General features: G+C 45.0%; 1 long non-coding RNA gene across 1 annotated transcript; it reads left to right on the forward strand.

Annotated features, from left to right (window-relative positions):
• Positions 1-1,576: 1,576 nt before the first annotated feature.
• Positions 1,577-8,098, forward strand: LOC144105392 (uncharacterized). Its single transcript, XR_013308782.1, has 3 exons — positions 1,577-1,694; positions 4,423-4,561; positions 7,993-8,098. It is a non-coding gene; the product is annotated as an uncharacterized LOC144105392 (long non-coding RNA).
• Positions 8,099-18,613: the final 10,515 nt, after the last annotated feature.

Raw genomic sequence — 18,613 nt, forward strand, 5'->3', positions numbered from 1 at the left:
GTTTTCGGAATGCTCTCCAGAAATCTTGTCCGCACATGATGACCGATAGTTTTCAAGAGCAGTCCAATAGGCTTACTAATGCCGGATACCCCTCCCATGTTCAAGTTTCCGTTGCGGAAAAACTTGTTAAGAAAATGAAACCAGACAATCAATGTTCTCCAAACCCAGTTCCTCATGAACGAAAAAACCTTGTTGTATTACCGTATCTACACAAGATTTCCCACAATTTAAAAAGAATTGGTCAACGAGCGAATGCGACCGTCGTGTTCTCGGCGCCGAAAAAACTTGCAACGTTGTGCAAACTGGGAAAAACCAACACCAACAAAGCGCGCGGATGCGCAACTGGGCACCAGAAGCCCTACGTCACGTGCGATGAAGGTGTTGTATATCAAATTCCCTTGTCATGCGGGAAACACTATATCGGCCAGACGGGGAGATGTCTGAACGAGCGCCTAATGGAACACGCTCGCAACGTCAGAAACGGGCAAGGTGGATCGCTAGTTGACCACATTCTCGCATGCAAGTCAAAATCCTGTAAGCCTTTCTTTGATAAAAGTCTTGTGATAGGAAAAAGTAGAGAAAGGTTAACGCGCGAAATCATTGAAGCCGAAAAGATAAATAGGTCAGGATGCTCGTGTGTTAGCACACCTTCCATTCTCCTCTCAGATAAAGAGCTCGTTTTTCTAAGAAATCGATACTGTTCGCACGTGTGATTACTGTTTTCTGGTGTATAAATGTGATGCTTCAGGAGAATAAAATTTGTTGGAAGTTAGCGCTCGTGGTGTTCGTCTCTCGTCTCTTGTGTCCTCGTCTTTTGCTGCGCTACACAGTGTATTGGAACTATGTACCAACAAGCCCAAAAAGCCACGCTACTGAACCTTCCTTAGAATCCATCTACTCAACTCATGCCCTGGGACCAGACCTAAAGCAACTAATGATTAAGGCACGAGAGTACACTGCATCAAATGTGCTGAGCGAAGGTGTCGATGTTCAAATTATTAGTGCCGATATATATATATATATATATATAATAGCATTTATGCGAATTTATCATCGGCAGCTTCACTACTAGAGGTAACGGGCTGCGATCGCCGTGTACTTCCCATGACCTTCAAGGCTCAGCCAAGGTCAAGCCTTCAGTTTATATGTTTGGAGAGCCAGTGAATGGTGAAGAGTCGAGCCATTGCAAAGGTCAAAGGTCGAGGTCATTTCAACGTCAAGTCAAGGTAAACCAAAATCGGGTCCCGTGATCGACTGTGGGCTCGTCGAGGAGCCGAAACGCGGCGTTTGCGTGATAGGGCGTGACGTCGAGCGCCCTTAATCGAGTACATAACGGGAGGAGTGCCGGTGCGCCGAGAAACGAAGTCGGCATGCGGTGTCCACGTGCTAGGCCGTGGCGTCAAGGCCGATCACTTTGCGAGATTTACTTTGCCAGGCTAAAATGTAGTGAAGCTGCCGCTTATCCCTCGGTTTAACCTAAGCTAGATCACCATTAATTTTTTTTGCACTAACGCAGGTACGGGGCTGGTCAAACTGAGCAAAGTCACCATTGAAGACGCCCAGATGGGAAAAGTGATGGTTGTTCATTTTGCATTCAGCATCAGTCAGCAACTAGACTCGCATCCAAAAGCTCGCGTGACCGTGCGGAGAGAGGATGGTTCAAAAATTCTCTGTCTGGGCAGAGTCGGATCATGGTAGGCCAACCGCGCTCCTTTTAATTTGTGCAGTCATTTCGGTCGCCGGGGAGCAGTGATGTGTTATCATGTAAAAAAAAAAATTTTCTGCAAACATATTTCAATACATTATCAAAGTGGGACAACCTGCGAGAAACTTGCCCATCATTTAACGTTGGGCTAGGTGTTATAAAAAATGTTCTCAAGAATCTTCTTTCAAATTCTATGCAGAAAAAACGCACTTTTCAAAGAAAGCAAAAGAAACTAACATGTAAATGGCTAGCTTGAGCAATTCGTATCGCGTACGTGATATTTACAACGTCAGCATGTGTACTACCAGACTGGTAGTTGTGACCAAAAAGTATTGAACAAAACACAGTAGTGAGCAAAAAGGTATATTTCAGTTTTCGAATTTTAGTGTTATCCCACACTAGAGCTTCTACATGAGGTTCAGGGAAAGACAATATCAGAATTTCAGCAAAATAAGAACCAATATTGAGGATCGATTTGAGGAACAATTTGTTCCTAAACTAAACAAAATTTATTGATAAACAGCTTTCTGTACTGTGTGATAAAAAGTTTTTATTTTTATTTGAATGAGACACCAACTGCAAAAATGCCTTTTCCCAACAAACTGTTGCCATCAGTACTTCGCAGACATTAGGCATCGATGACAAATCCCATCTGTATGTTTCATAGCAGTACTCTACAATATTCCACAACTGCCTCACAATTAGAAGTTACGACAGAGGAAGTTTGTCTTGGCACAGGCAAGTGAATGAAAGTGTGCTCAGAGGTACCGTCGAGCCTGAGCCTCGGTCTCTGTGTGCCTGTGCGACTGCATCAGCTGAAAAAAATCGGCTGCAGTTCAACCCGGCTGAACCTATTAAGACGAGTGAAAGCTTTGTTAAGGTAAGCACATGAGGGTAAGCACACGCCAGACGCTTTCATATAGCAAAGGCCTGTCACGCGATTTCCGGGTAGTTGCAAAAGAGCCGTCGGCTCCGCATACGCAGCTGTGGCGAGGCGCAGCGAGTCACGTGATTCGATAGCTGCGAGGAGAGCGAGCGCAGTCGGCTCAACTCGCGCAGTGTAGCGAGGCGTGGCCAGTCAAGTGGCATGACGTCAGAGCCAAGCCTCCGCTCCTCCTGGTTTGAAGGTCAAACTTCATAGCCACGTGACCTTGAGCTTTGCACAGGAGCTTTGTGCAGCATGTTGTGAAACTTGGCGTTTTTCTCAGCGGCGCGCTGTTCCCGTGTTATGTGTGCTACGTTTGAGTTGGCGCATGTCACGAAAGCTTGGAAGCTATATACGAGCTATTTTCAGCTTTTCTGAGCAAGCGTCCACACTCTCCGTATAAGCGTGTCACTTAAGTTTCTGTTCGGCGATCTACTTATTACGGTCCATCAGTGTTCATCATGAAATAAGCCTTGAAATGAAAAAAAGCATTCCAAATCTTCGTCCTCACAGTGGGAGAAGACGCGACAGCTATAGCTCCGCTCGTATTAGAACTCTTCTTAATTATTATTATTTCATTGACTTTAAATTTCGTGTCACGCTGTGTGCCATTAATTGCGTTCAGTTAGTAGAGCATGACTGTCTGCTCAGGAATTAATGAAACAGGAAGCCTTGGCAATATTAAGAGATAAAGCAGTTGTTCGGATCGTTGGTGGTAATCGCGGGTGTTATTGCATATTTTACAGGCAAGTAGTTTTTTGCTGAAATGTCGCAGGCTTCTTTTCTCCTCACATGCTGCGCCTCAATGATTCATTTCATTGTCTGCGCAGAAACTGTTATTTTGTAGCATTTCGCGCCTGCTTTGATGTCAAAACTCAATTAAAGAAAATGCAAATCCGATGCCTTCAGGGTGAAGATTCAATACTCTCATGTTCATTATTGTGTGATAGTTTAATCAGATTCTGAAAGTGACATAATTGCAGATACCCTCGGAAGGTCAAATTATATAGGTTTAACACTGACACATAACAAAGATCCGAAGTGGGTGAGTGAAGAAACGCTAATTAATTAGGCCCTTGTTAAAGTGAACAAAGAATAAGTGTGGGCATGTAATGGGAATAAGGGAAAGTAACCGATGGTTCCTTGGGGTAACGGAGTGGATTCCGAGGAAGGGCACGCGCACCAAAGGGCTGCAGAGAGTTAGGTGGGCGGATGAAATTAGGCAGTTGCTGATGGATAACTATCGAATAAATAATAATTATAATAATAATTATAATAATAATTGGTTTTTCGAGAAGGAAATTGTGCAGTATCTGTCTCATATATCGTTGGACACCTGAACCGCTCCCAAAGGGAAGGGATAAAAGAGGGAGTGAAAGAAGAAAGGAAGAAAGAGGTGCCATAGTGGAGGGCTCCGGAATAATTTCGACCACCTGAGGATATTTAACGTGCACTGACATCGCACAGCACACGGGCGCTTTAGCGTTTTGCCTCCATAAAAACGCAGCCGCCGCGGTCGGGTTCGAACCCGGGAACTCGGATAAATCCAGGCAGACGAAATTAAACTGGAGCCCTCCACTACGGCACCTCTTTCTTCCTATCTTCTTTCACCCTCTCCTTTATCCCTTCCCTTACGGCTCGGTTCAGGTGTCCAACGATATATGAGACAGATACTGCGCCATTTCCTTTCCTCAGAAACCAATTAATATTAATATTATTACTATTATTATTATTATTATTTATATTAGTATTATTAATATTATTGAGATGTTGATAAACATTTTAATTTCAGCACATACAGACTCTGCCGCGGAATAACATTCATGGATAAAGAATTGGGAAAGCCTTGGAACAAGTGCCCCGTTCCGGCCAGCTCGGGAGAAGAGTACATATCCGTCAAATTGGACAATTCTGCCGAGATGCTGATTCCCGTAAGCGTTTAACCAACTTATCATAAATACCTATCGGGGTAGTAATCAAATACACCAATTGGTAAGAGTGAAATGTGCTTCAAAGGTGAGGAGGGAATTATCAGAGGAAAAACACACAAAGCAAGGCAGTCACTGCAACCAGTGTCGTATTTTGCGGTTTGATATTTTCTGCTGTGTTGAGCCACTCAACAAGAACCAAGCAGATTGAAATCTTTTCAAAAAGAAAAATAAGTTTATGTGGTGAAGTATAATTCCTACTTAGCCGTTGTAGGTCGTGATAAATATTTAGGGGAAAATAGAGTTGAAAAATGAACTAGAGGACCTTAACAAATAATGACTAGCGGCTGCGTTAATTGTCGAAGTCAACGACATATACTCGGAGACATCATAAAAATTTCAACTCTGTTTCTTTGATTTATGTTTGAGGGTGTATTGAGATATTTTCTCAATATCAGTTTTGTGTAATATTGGTTTAAAAATGTGATAATATCAATCTTATTATTTTGAATTCGCTTCAGCGTCGTTGTCTCTTCGTATGCTCAGTGAGTTCTTTCCTATGAACCTGCTTTCATTTTTTCATGCTCTTTCAATGGTTGCACACGGCGTTCATGGTACATGTTTTCTTTGAGCAGTCGCGGTTGTTGAGGTTTCAAATTTTAATAGGATTGTTTGATTTCTTTTCAAGATTACTATCTTACTTTGCGTATTGCCCTTTCCTTTATTTACAGACAATTCGTCGCGATTTTTGTAAAAGAAGACACGAAAGCAATAATAATTAAGTATGTACTCGTAAACAAGAACACTGACTAAGAGACAAGCTCAGAGCTGAGAGAACCGTTTTATATTTCTGCCTAGATGTATCACAGAGAAGGCCATAAAGTGAAGTAACGTGATGTCGGCCCTAGTCTATTTTAAATGTTGAGGGCAAGGCTGGCTGATAAAATATTAATTGCTTTTATGCCAAACCTCTGTGTTATGATTGTAATAATAATAATTAATAATAATTGATTTTTGGGGGAAAGGAAATGGCGCAGTATCTGTCTCATATATCTTTGGACACCTGAACCGCGCCGTAAGAGAAGGGATAAAGGAGGGAGTGAAAGAAGAGAGGAACAAATAGGTCCGTAGTGGAGGGCTCCGGAATAATTTCGACCACCTGGGGATCTTTAACGTGCACTGACATCGCACAGCACACGGGCGCCTTAGCGTTTTTCCTCCATAAAAACGCAGCCGCCGCGGTCGGGTTCGAACCCGGGAGCTCCGGATCAGTAGTCGAGCGCCCTAACCACTGAGCCACCGCGGCGGGGCTGTTATGATTGTATAAGCATGTTTTTGCTCTCTGAAAGACTGTGCTCCATATCAGAGCTTAATAGCGCTGGGTAGTTTTTCAAATTGTTGTTTTGCTCTTTTTTGCCGGCAGCCATAGCAATATGTATATGTAATGTCATAGTAGGATAAAAACATTGATTCAGCGCTATTAGTTTTAATATTGAAAAAGTGCACGCCATCTAGTTTCTCGAGGAATAATTTGTTCACAGCAACAACTTCGCAGGTACTGCAGAAAACGAGGGGCTAAACATAAATAAACAATGCAGTTTACTGCATAGCGAGCTGCAACATAGATCTGCGATCTTTTACACTTTGAGACGTTTTAACATTAAAGGGACACTGATGAGAAATTGAAGTTGGCTTGTATCCATAGAATAGCAGCTCCTGATCACAAAAACGCCACTCTTCATGAAAACAAAGCTGTTGTAATGTAGAAAATAGCAAGAACCAAAATACAGGTATCGCCGCCACAGGCCAATCTCGCAAGTACAAGCGTGTTGACCTCCTTGGACAAGATGCGCCACCTTGGAGGAATTTTCCTTACTTCATGGACGTCACGTATCTCTGAGGCTTGCAAAGGAAGGTTGCGCACAGCACCGCTAGTCGTCAATCACGGAGTCTACGTTTACGTCACGATTCATGTCACTCCGTTTTGTGACGTCATAAGAGTTGCCGTGGCGTCATAAGAGTTTCCTGAGTTTGAATCAGAGGGACGGGAAAAACTTTTTCAACTACGAATCCAAATTTCTTTTAAATAAATGCATCTTTCGCGCCCGGACAAGCGGCAACAAAGCCATGAAATGGCGAACTGTCAGATTTTGCTAACAAAAAAAAAATTGATAGAGTTCTCCTCAGTGTCCCTTTAAAGGTAGTTCGAAGCGGTTAAATTTGCTCTACAAACCTGGCACATTAATTTAAATGGAACATCCAAGGCCTGTAACAAATGGCGGGAAACAGGATGCGATCACAGTTGAGGGTCGTGTTGTAAAGCGGCTACAAATAGATCGGTGTTGGACGAAAAGTCCATATTCTACTGAAACGCTGCATATGAGCCGTTCATATGGAATTATGGGAATATGGAATCGATGTGGTATGGACGTGTATATATAAAAGTCAATATGTTCTGTATATGTTTTCAGTTTGGTGTCCGTAAATTTTCCATATAATTTCTAAATCATTTACATATAGTATACATGACGTCATACGTGGTCCGGGGATTTTAAACGCACTTTCTATACAGTCCATAATGAATTCATTTGTACTATATGAACACCACACAATTGATATAGAAACATGAAATTATGGGTTTCGCCATATGGAAACTCAGCAGGGATGTATACTTAGATGGAAATACTAGCAAGCGTCGGTAGCAGCGCCTAACTACTGGCACTCTTATTAGGAGCTCATTACAATTAAGAGTATCTGTACCCACCTCCTCCCTCTGCCGCTTTTGATAGGGTTACAAAAAAATATAACGGAAAAATCTACTTAGATTTTGCCGCCATTCGCTAAAATCGCTCGGCGGAACTCATTCCGGCAAGGTCGAAACACCGTCGACGCTGAATTGTATTCAGCTCCCGCGGTGGCGGAGTGGTTACAGCGTTCGGCTGCTGACCAGAAAGACGCTGGTTCCATCCCGGCCGCGGAGGTCATGTTTCGGTGGAGGCGAAATGCTAGAGTCCCGTGTACTGTGCGATGTCAGTGCAACTTAAAGAACCCCAGATGGTCGAAATTTCCGGTGCCCTTCACTACGGCGTCCGTACGGTCGTTAAACCACCATAAATGAAACCATAAACTTTATATTATCCCGCCGGCGATTTCACTGTTAGATGAATGCCACTGCACGAAATTTCCTGCTGTGCATACGCTGCGCTTGAATCTTGTGTGGCTCATCATTAATGCCATCTACGGGCTGTAACCATCCACGTGGTTGAAAAATGCACGGTTGAGTGTAGTGATTTGCTAGTGCCCCTTGCATGTACTTCTAGCAGTCTCACATTGCACGTTGGCTTATCTACGGTATTTAGAAAAACAGCCTAGCCTCGACGGCTTTGAAATAAGCAAAAAAATTTTATTCCTCTGCTTAAATTTTTGTTTTTCAGTTTACTCCAACCACACTCAATGTTCGTGTGGCAGTGACCGACGGAAGCACCGTTGTCGGGTGTGAAACATTCGATGTGAAGATAGAAGCAGCCTAAAGTCTCGCAAGGAAGTAGACAGATGTCTGTCGGCTGTCACTGTGTACAGTTGCATGCCTATGAATAAAAAGAACCAATAAAAGAATTAGCCTTTTTATAGATGCCGAGTGCAAACATTTCCGGCTGCACCTGCATTACCGCTGGTTACCCATATATAGTATATAATTGGTTTATGGGGAAATAAAATGGCGCAGTACCTGTCTCATATACCGTTGGACACCTGAACCGCGCCGTAAGGGAAGAGATAAAGGAGTGAGTGAAAGAAGAAAGGAAAAAATAGGTACCGTAGTGGAGGGCTCCGGAATAATGACGACCACCCGGGGATCTTTAACGTGCACTGACATCGCACAGCACACGGGCGCCTTAGCGTTTTGCCTCCATAGAAACGCTGCCCATAGAAGACGCTGTATTTTGCTAAAAATGTGCTCTTATTCTTCCTCTAGTAGTTTCTCTTGTCACCTTTTTATTCTTCTAAGCTCACATGAATAAGATGAATCGCCTATCGCCCTGCCCACACAGTAACGTACCGAATGTACGCTAAACCTAGCCATGCGTGTTGAGCAGGCTTTTAAAGGCGGGAGTGGTCTTCATTTGTAGTGCACGTGAGGTATGCAATGCTGATGAGAAAGCTTTGCCGCAAAGTGCGGACTCAAAAGTGGAGAAAAAAATCTGGCCATGGATCCTACATCAACCTCGGGGTGGTAGAAACTTGGGGGTTAAGGATTTGGCATAAGCTCAACTGACGCACGGTTACCCGCCGCGGTGGCTCAGTGGTTACGGTGCTCGGCTACTCAGCCGGGGTACCCGGGTTCGAACCCGATCGCGGCGGCCGCGTTTCGATGGAGGCGATGCGCAAAAGGCATCCGTGTGCTGTGCGATGCCAGTGCATGTTAAAGGTACCCAGGTGGTCGAAATTATTCCGGAGCCCTCCACTACGGCACCTCTTTCTTCTTTCAGTTCCTCCTTTATCCCTTCCCTTACGGCGCGGTTCAGGTGTCCACCGAGATAAGTGAGACAGTTACTGCATCATTTCCTTTCCTCAAAACCAATTTTTAGTTTTTATTTTTTCAACTGACGGTGGCTCTATAAGCACGTTGTACGCAAGCACGGCGACGCATCATCAAACGTTACAACTTTGGAGTCACTCGACATTTGCCCCTTAACGCCTGTAAAAATGTGTCATTACTGATTCTCAAGATATGAGAAATAACCTGTTTTCTCTGAAACTTATTGGACAGCTGTTATACATATTGATTAATGACCTGCAGCTTTCAGAACTACAGGCAGGCCTGTCATCAAGAGAAATGACTCGCACTGAAATCCACGAGCTTTAGAATGACATAAAAATTGCGCGAATGAGGCTGAGAATGCATTTTTGCATTGCAATTCTCCATCAAATATTAACAAATCGCTGTTGTCTACGTCATTAAAGAAAGCGAAGCTCCGGTGACACTCCAGACTATGAACCCCAATTAATAGTCCTCGAAAGAGCTTGAATCGGGCATGATAAATTTTTCAGAGCTTCAATATTTATTCCCTGACTTCCCTCACTTATGTTTTGGTCCCTGATTTACTCTTAATTTTTTTTCGTAGCGAAGATCGATCACTTGCGAAGATCGATCACATCAACCTAGACGGGAAAAAGTACCACCTCAATGCCTACGTGAGAACACCGCAAGACTCATGCAAAGGGGTGGTGCACGGGATTGACCCCAACGCATCAGACAGAGACCTGGAGAAAGACTTTTCCTTAGAAACCCACGAAATATTAGGCGTCCGAAGGCTCGGCAGATCCAACTCGGCGGTGATACTGTTCAGTGGATACAAAGTCCCTTTCTTTGTTACGTACGGGTGGATCGAGCGCAAATATTTTCTTTATAGGAAAACTAGACCGTTTTGCGTACTGTGCGGCAGGGAAGGACATAGACCGGACGTCTGCCCCAGCCCAGCTGAATCGAAATGTCGCTCGTGCGGCAAGCTGAATCCCGGGGAAGCTCACGATTGCACCCCAACTTGTGCGGCATGCCAGGGGAATCACCACACGTACTCAAGGGAATGCAAAGCAAAGTTTCTGGATCCCATCAATAAGCCTAGGAAACATCAACATTTCGATTATCAGGAAGAGAAACCGACAACCAGTGGCACCAGCAAGAACTACGCGGCAGCTGTACGCACCAGCCGAAAAGAGCAGTTCGACAAGAAGGAATCCAGAAGAGCGGCCTCCAATTCTACGTCCAGGTCCAGGTCAAGATCTAAGTCTAGTCAACGTCGCAACTCGTCAGGCCGATCCGGAACGGAAGAGTCAAGACATCATAAAGAGCAGGGGACCACCAGGTCGGTCTCCTTTGCACCTAAGGCGGATCCACCGGCACAGGAGACGCCACGCACCCGAGGACGCGGACCGTCTTCTGAGAAGCAAGAAGACTCAAGACACATCGTAAAGGTGGGCTATGCTGGGTTGCCTCCATCCCTCCCCGGAAACGCGATATCAAAGGAGTTTAATGACCTGAAAGCAGAAATTATTCAGCTAAAAAAACAGAACGAGGCGTTGCGAGCTGAACTTAAATTGGTCAGGCTGCAGTCACAAACAACTCACGACAAAACACCCGAAGCCCGGCCAAACTCACAGTCAGTTTATGAGCGCGTCATTGCAGAGCTGAGGGCTGACAGAGAGGAGCAGGATAAAAAGTTCCTACAAGTTATTCAGATGGTCAAAAATGAGCTCGCAAACGAGTCCGCCAACACTAGGAAATACATAAACTCTGCCATTGCCACAGTCAGAGACGAATTCAAATCGAAACTCAACGAGTGCAACTTCAGAAATAGGAAATCCAAATATGCCGACAGGCACCCCCTTCCAGAAGAGGACGAATAAGGAACATGTCACATAGGGGACAGGAAACAATAATTTGGTAATGGAATTGTCAGGGATTTAAAAAGAAAAAAGCAAGCCTTCAATTTTTCATCGACACATCGGAGACGCCACCTGCTGTAATAGTACTTCAAGAAGCAAATACGGTCATCAGCATGAAGGGGTACAAAACTTTCCAAGACGAGCATAGCCTAGGAATACTTGTTCACAAGGAGTTTACCGCAACGCTGCAAGAACCGCTAGCCGAAAATATCGAAGATGCTTACATTGAAATTCTTCCCAAACACAGGGGAAAACGCAGTTTGCACATACTGAACGTGTACAGTCGCCCCAAGGACTCATGTCGTCAGATAGCCACGCTATTTAATAATTTTATCAAGAGGGCAGGTAAGAACCCCCTCGTCATAGCCGGTGATTTCAATGCGCCCCATCAAGCATGGGGATATCACTTTAACAGCCCGAAAGGTAGAAGGATCCTTGAGATCGCTAACAGAGAAGGGCTCACAATCTTAACGAATCCCCTGCAACCCACCAGAGCGAGTAATAGCGTCAGCAGAGACACCTGTCCAGATCTCACGCTTGTGAAAACTGCCTGCAGGCCACCTGGTTTAACACTGGCGAGTCCCTGGGCAGTGATCACTTCATCACCTCCTGCACTGTTCAGGGAGTTAAATGTCGGAAGCCATTTGGCAAGGCTAAGATTGTGAACTGGGACAAGTGGAGAGAGGAACTGGCACGTCTCCCGGACGAAGATATCACAGATATTGAGACATGGACAGCGCTGCAGATGAAAACCGTCGCCAGGCATTCTGCGACAGTGAACACCACGGAGGAAACTCCGGCAGTTGACCCGCACCTGTTACATCTGTGGGAAGCCAGGCGATCTCTGACAAGGAGGTGGAAAAGGCAAAAGTTAAATCGCAAGCTGAAGACCAAGATTGCAGAACTCACCAAAGAAGCGGATGACTACGCACATAACCTCGCTAACCAAAACTGGCTCAAGCTGTGTGATTATAATAATAATAATAATAATAATAATAATAATAATAATAATAATAATAATAATAATAATAATAATAATAATAATAATAATAATAATAATAATAATAATAATAATAATAATAATAATAATAATAATAATAATAATAATAATAATAATTGGTTTTTGGGGAAAGGAAATGGCGCAATATCTGTCTCATATATCGTTGGACACCTGAACCACGCCGTAAGGGAAGGGATAAAGGAGGGAGTGAAAGAAGAAAGGATAATAGGTTCCGTAGTGGAGGGCTCCGGAATAATTTCGACCACCTGGGGATCTTTAACGTCCACTGACATCGCACAGCACACGGGCGCCTTAGCGTTTTTCCTCCATAAAAACGCAGCCGCCGCTGTGTGTGTGATGAGCTCAAAGGTAGAATGGGCACGGCTAAAGCATGGGGACTCCTCAGATCCCTTATCGAGCCGAACTCAAACCGGAAAGAGCAGGTGTGATGAGCTCAACGGTAGAATGGGCACGGCTAAAGCATGGGGACTCCTCAGATCCCTTATCGAGCCGAACTCAAACCGGAAAAAGCAGACACGCTCTGTAACGCCTTGCACAGCTATAAAGGGGACAACGAAGCACTCATTGCAGAACTTGCACGGAAATTCCTCTATCTGGGATCCTCGTACCCTCTCCCTGCGTACACCGGTGCACCCAATGAAGAGATGGACCAAGACGTAACGGTTGAGGAACTGAGAGCGGAGCTTGATGTCATGCGTAAGAACACCGCTCCTGGACCGGACCAGATAAACACCAAGATGCTCTTTAATATGGATGACATCTCTTTAAGAAAATTAGTGAAATACTTCAACACGCAGTGCTGGCACAAGGGTCAGATCCCCGACTCCTGGAAATTGGCTTTAGTGCGATTTATTCCCAAGCCCAATAAGCCATGCGATATTGATCATTTACGACCGATCTCCCTGACGTCGTGTCTGGGTAAACTGTTCGAGAGGGTCGTGAACGCCCGACTGAAACGACTCCTGAGGGAGACTGATATCCTCCCTGACACGCTGTACGGGTTTAGAGAAAAGCTGTCTACACAGGATATTCTCCTCCGTATCAGAGAGGATATTTTGGACAACCCCGTCAGATGTCAGGTCAAGGCCATCCTTGCGCTCGATTTAAAAGGGGCATTTGACAATGTCAACCACCAGGGAATACTGGATGAGCTTAACAGCACCAACTGTGGTGACCGCACATATAATTACGTGAGGGACTTTCTTTCCAATAGAAAAGCGTCAATAAGTATTGGTGATCGGACCTCCTCTCCGTTCAATCTAGGTTCCAAGGGCACCCCGCAGGGAGCGGTCTTGTCTTCGCTTCTCTTCAACCTGGCCATGCGTGGGCTACCAGAGAAGCTAGACCGCATCCAAGGCATTGAGCACGCTATATACGCCGACGACATTACGATCTGGTGTTGCAGCGGTAATGAAGGGGAAATTCAAGGCCGGCTTCAGGAAGCAGCGAATGTCGTGTGCCAGCATGCGGCGAGGCATGGGTTAACGTGCTCTCCCGAGAAATCAGAGTTACTCCTGATCGACCGTGGCAAGAGGCAGAATACGGGGCTTTTGCCGTCCACTCCCTCTGTCGCCATTACGGTCCAGGGTATGAGCATTCCGATCAAGAAAGAGATCAAGATCCTGGGAGCCATCATACCCAGCGGCAACACTAACACCACTACAATCAGACAGCTCCAAGCCTATTCCGAACAAGTCTCTAGAATGCTACGCCGGGTAATCAAGAAAAGAAATGGGCTAAGAGAGAAGGAGGCCCTAAGATTAGTTCAGGCTTTCATTCTCTCTAAACTAACATACGCCACCCCGTACTTACGGCTTAGCAAAAATGAGAAAGACCAACTAGATGTTATTATTCGAAAGGCAGTTAAGACGGCGCTGGGACTCCCTTTATGCACATCCACTAAGCGCTTACTACAGCTGGGGATCCATAACACCATCGACGAACTAATAGAGGCCCACCGTGTAAATCAAATTGTCAGGCTCTCAACATCTAAGCCTGGCAGGAAAATATTACGGAAGCTGAGAATCAGTCCACCCCGGGAAGTCGCTGACAAGATTGACATGCCCATGCAGATGAGATCACACATTACGACTCACCCCATACCAAAACGCATGGATGAGGAATATAACAGAGGACGGAGACTAGCCAGAGCTAGACACCTCTCGAAGCACTGGGATGGAAACAAGGACACGATCTACGTCGATGCGGCTGGACCCGTTAACGGAGTCGCGGCAATTGCAGCAGTTTCACCCCGGGGGGATATCATTGCAAGCAGCCTTATCCAAGCGGTGGATACCACATCGGCTGAAGAAGCAGCTATCGCACTAGCGATATCAAAGAACAGCGAGGCAACGGTTATGTCCGACTCACAAGCAGCGGCACGCAATTACCTCAGAGGCCGCGTTGGCGCTCCGTGTTGGGAAATTTTGGAAAGGTCTAATCCTTCCAGCATCCAGATCTTCTGGACGCCAGGGCACCTCTCAACGACGGGCAATGAGGCAGCCAACACAGCTGCTCGAGCTCTCCTCCTCCGAGCATCTGGCACGCAGCCTCTCTCTGACATAGTTGACAACCCCTCACCCTTACTAAGCTACGCAGAAATTACGGAGTACTATAAGATCACAAGAAGGGAATATCCTCTTCCTCACAAAACCCTAAGTAAATATGAAGAGCACATGAGCAGGCGACTACAAACTAATACTCTACCCAATCCTTACCCAATGAGTAAATGGTACCCAGAAACCTACAATTCGTCCTGCCTCTTCTGTGGAGCAGTTGGCACACTCTTTCACGCGGTTTGGGAATGTCAAGAAAACCCAGACTTGGACAGCCATCCCGATCCGACTCATGAGCGCTGGGAGGCAGCCCTTCATAGCCACAGCCCACTTGACCAGAAATTGCTGGTTGAGAGGGGCCGGATTATGATGACGACTAATGGGTTCTCGTACTGAACCCACCCAGTTTTTGTGCTCTGAATAAATGTTTTTCCTCCTCCTCCTCGTAGCGAGTTTTTTTTTTTTCACGCCGTCTATTTTTTGTAATGGTAGTTCCCGTTCGCTTTGTCTGGAAGGTCGAATGACTGCAACTTTCTCTTACTAAGCTTATAATTATTCTGTCAATTGAGGTGTGAAAAGTCTTCGAAAGTTGTGTGAAAGCAAAGAGCGTGCAATAACTACTTTAACAAGAACCTTGTTTTTGTGGCTCCATGTATGGGAGCATAGCAGAGTAATGGAGAAGTCGCAGGCCATGCCGCTGTCGTCAGTGGTCAACTGTAGACTCAGCAGTGGTTGCTCCTTCACGCATAGATCAGAAAACTCATTGACAGTGCACTGCTTCAATACAATCAAACTTATAATAATTTCATAGACAAAAGCAGCGGTATTTCTCCTGACAAATTTATAGATTTCTCTGAAAGCTCAATATATACCGTTTAAGCACTAAAGGTTTCTCCTGTCCGTCCTGAGCATTTAAAGCACTTGATGCAACTACTAATTTGTCTGCGTGCTAAGCTTGGGTTTGCTTGCGAGGGCAACTTCTTCATATGCCCCTTTATGGGCGAAAAGAATGGGAAGCGAGCGATTTAATGTTTGTAAAACGGAAACTGGCTGGCGTGCTCATGCCTCATAAACAGTGTAGCTGGCAAACGTATCCATGTGGCCGGATATCCGTTCGCCGTTTTAATATTTAGGAGCACTAGCCGTAGATCTGTTCGCATTATCTTGCTTGGATGACGCGTGTTCGGGCGGACATCCAGACGGGTTACTGACTAAGCTTCATTTTTAGCTCAAGGGTGAACCGACTTCTCGTCCGGTTGCTAGGAACACTGTTATATCGCAGCCAGTACAGATGCCAAACAAACTTTGTATTTTAAGCTGCAGACACACTCCAAACGTATGCAGGTTACCTTGAGATACATGCGAACTTCTTGTATATTTAGTCCTCTAAATTTCCTGTGAAGCTCGTAAGTATCGTATGGAACGTAAGAAATCAATAAATTATTGTATTTTTGCTCTAAAAGCTAGAGTCTCCGCATGAAGCTCACAATACTGACTTCGCACGTTAATTTCGACCACGTGGAATTCTTTAACCAGCACCAAGATCCCAGAACACAGGCGCTTTCGAATTTCGGCTGCAACACGGCCGGACAACTAGCAGTGCTGACATGCTGAAATAATTGCTAAGCCTATATTCATGAAACTTGCAGTTTTCTCCCGCCTATCGTTACTATAGTAAAAATGAATAGATTCCGCTTTTCTGTAAAAGCATTAGCAGTGACGTAACAGTGGCTAAATGCGTTACAGGATGGAGGCCCGGCCTTCGTTTAGAGAATGGTGAAATTCAAAAATACGTGCGTTCTCTGCAATGTCAGTAGAGGTTGAAGAACGCGATGTGTCTGAAACTAGCCCCGAGTTATTTACTACGGTGTCTTTACAAACCTAGATACAGCAGCGGGATGTTAATAGCGCCACTCTTTCATGTTCTGTACAATCAGTTGCACTGATAGTACTCATATTACTACTACTTTAACATGTTAGTGGCGTTGAATACTATTGCTACTACTGGTGATACTATACGGATTCGTGTACTGGCAATTAAGGTTGAAAGTCGATAATATTGCGTGATTCATACTGATGCATTGCTGCTTTGTGAAATGCTTCAGCAATGATTGTAATGAATTAAACTGTTAGAAATTGTGTAACCTTCTTCACAAATAATTATGTTCCAGTGTCTTCATATACGTTCATTGTTGTACGCATACCTGTGTAGTTAGCTTTGTAATTTTCATTGTGCCCAACATACCTTTAGTGATTCTGTGCCTGGTGCCAGACGTGTACTTCCGGGATGAACGCCTCTACAGGAGACATACGAGTCTCCTTACCTCTTGGGCATATTTCACATCGTCTATTCATGTCCGGAATAAATTGATATTGAATTGAATTGACTAATAGGCCGTTTGAACGAGCTATGTATGAAAAAGAAATTAAATTTCGCACACTATTTTTACACACTCGGTGCACACTTACATGCGTTCGAATCCGCACAAAAATGAGCAATGTATAATATCTGGAAACTCAGTTTATTGCTCCTACGTCGACGCACTAAACCTAGGTGATCTTTAGTTCCGTTGCCAGCATCAGCTTATCGTTATGGTGCCGAGAAGATATCTAGTTAGCCTTCCAGTAAGGTAACATATAGCTAAGAAGTTATTAGTGAGGAAACAGTTACCTTTGGGGCAGCGTGCTGTGTTCGTTGCTGTTATTTTGTGTGCTTGCGAAAAATGCCCTGCAACCGGGCAGATGAAAAATATAGCGGCAAAATGGTCCCCACAACGATATCTTCTTCGGATGTGATTGCAATTTAGTAATCCCAGAATTTACCGTCCGCTACTCCCGCACAAGAATGAATTGATGACGATGATGATTATGAATATTTATGGCGCAAGGGCATCTATGGCCAAAGAGCGTCATGGCACAAGGCAATTTCAACTTCTCAAGGTAGGGCCAAAGACCTATTTCCCAAGCGATTCACCCGAAATAAGCCGAGCACCAGACCAGGGGAAAGCTTGTGCCCATTATATCACCGGCGGCACTGGGGATCGAACCCCGCACCTTCCGCATGCGAGGCGGATGCTCAGACCCCTTGGGCACCGCTGCGGTTCTAGTCAACTGTTAACTAGAAATCTCCTTTTGTGCTCTATAGTGCCCCAGATTTCAGAATTATTAACCGATTACCCTCGAAAGGTAACGTCTTTGAAAAGTCCGTCTTGTAGTACCTTGCTTTATTATTCAGTGCGTTCACGAGTGAATCAATTGTTGGCGTGCTAAAGATCTGCCAGCACCTGAAAGGTGCCCTCACTGTAGCGCTGCACCGGACATTTGTGATGTGCGGCACTTGTTGTGGACGTGCCCAGCGACGGCTGCTATCAGAAAACGGCTCCTCAGGGAGGTGGGCCTGCGGTGGAACCGCGAAAATGACTACGTGAAGTGGACTATAGACAACCGTTTCATTAACAACCTCTGCGACTATACCTCAGCGCAACGGTTCTTCACTCCCTCTTTTAACTTTCAATCCCGTGCATTCCTCCCCCCCCCCCCATTCCTTTCTCAACTTATGCCTCATGGCACACTTCTAGAATAAAAAAAATTGTTGGCAGGCAGCTTCTACAAAGAAGAAATATAACAACCAACTGCCTTCGCACATCCGACAATGATAAAGTTCGCGGGTGAATCACTCTTCAAAAAATTCAACGGAAGCTCGGTTAAGTTATACCGTCACGCCGGATGTAACTATTGCAGCTTTCTTTCTCTAATCCTCACGTAGGGGCTGCCACGTGTGTTCATTGTTCCATGACAACTTACGCGATAAACACCGCAAGAAAAACACCAAGGTCATGCCGACCTGTACTCGCCAGGGCCCTACGCCATCAGGGTGCAATAGCCTAATAGCAGTTCATAGCCTATAGGGTTTTGCGCACCTTGTTTTAATCTTTTTATTCTTGATTCTCTCCTCGTGCAAGTGCAACCTGCGCGGTGCGCACACGAAAGCGGTATATATATATATATCGAATTGTAGCATACAGGACTGTAGTA

The sequence above is a fragment of the Amblyomma americanum genome, chromosome 9 (assembly GCF_052857255.1).
Source record: "Amblyomma americanum isolate KBUSLIRL-KWMA chromosome 9, ASM5285725v1, whole genome shotgun sequence".
Classification (NCBI taxonomy): Eukaryota; Metazoa; Arthropoda; class Arachnida; order Ixodida; family Ixodidae; genus Amblyomma; species Amblyomma americanum.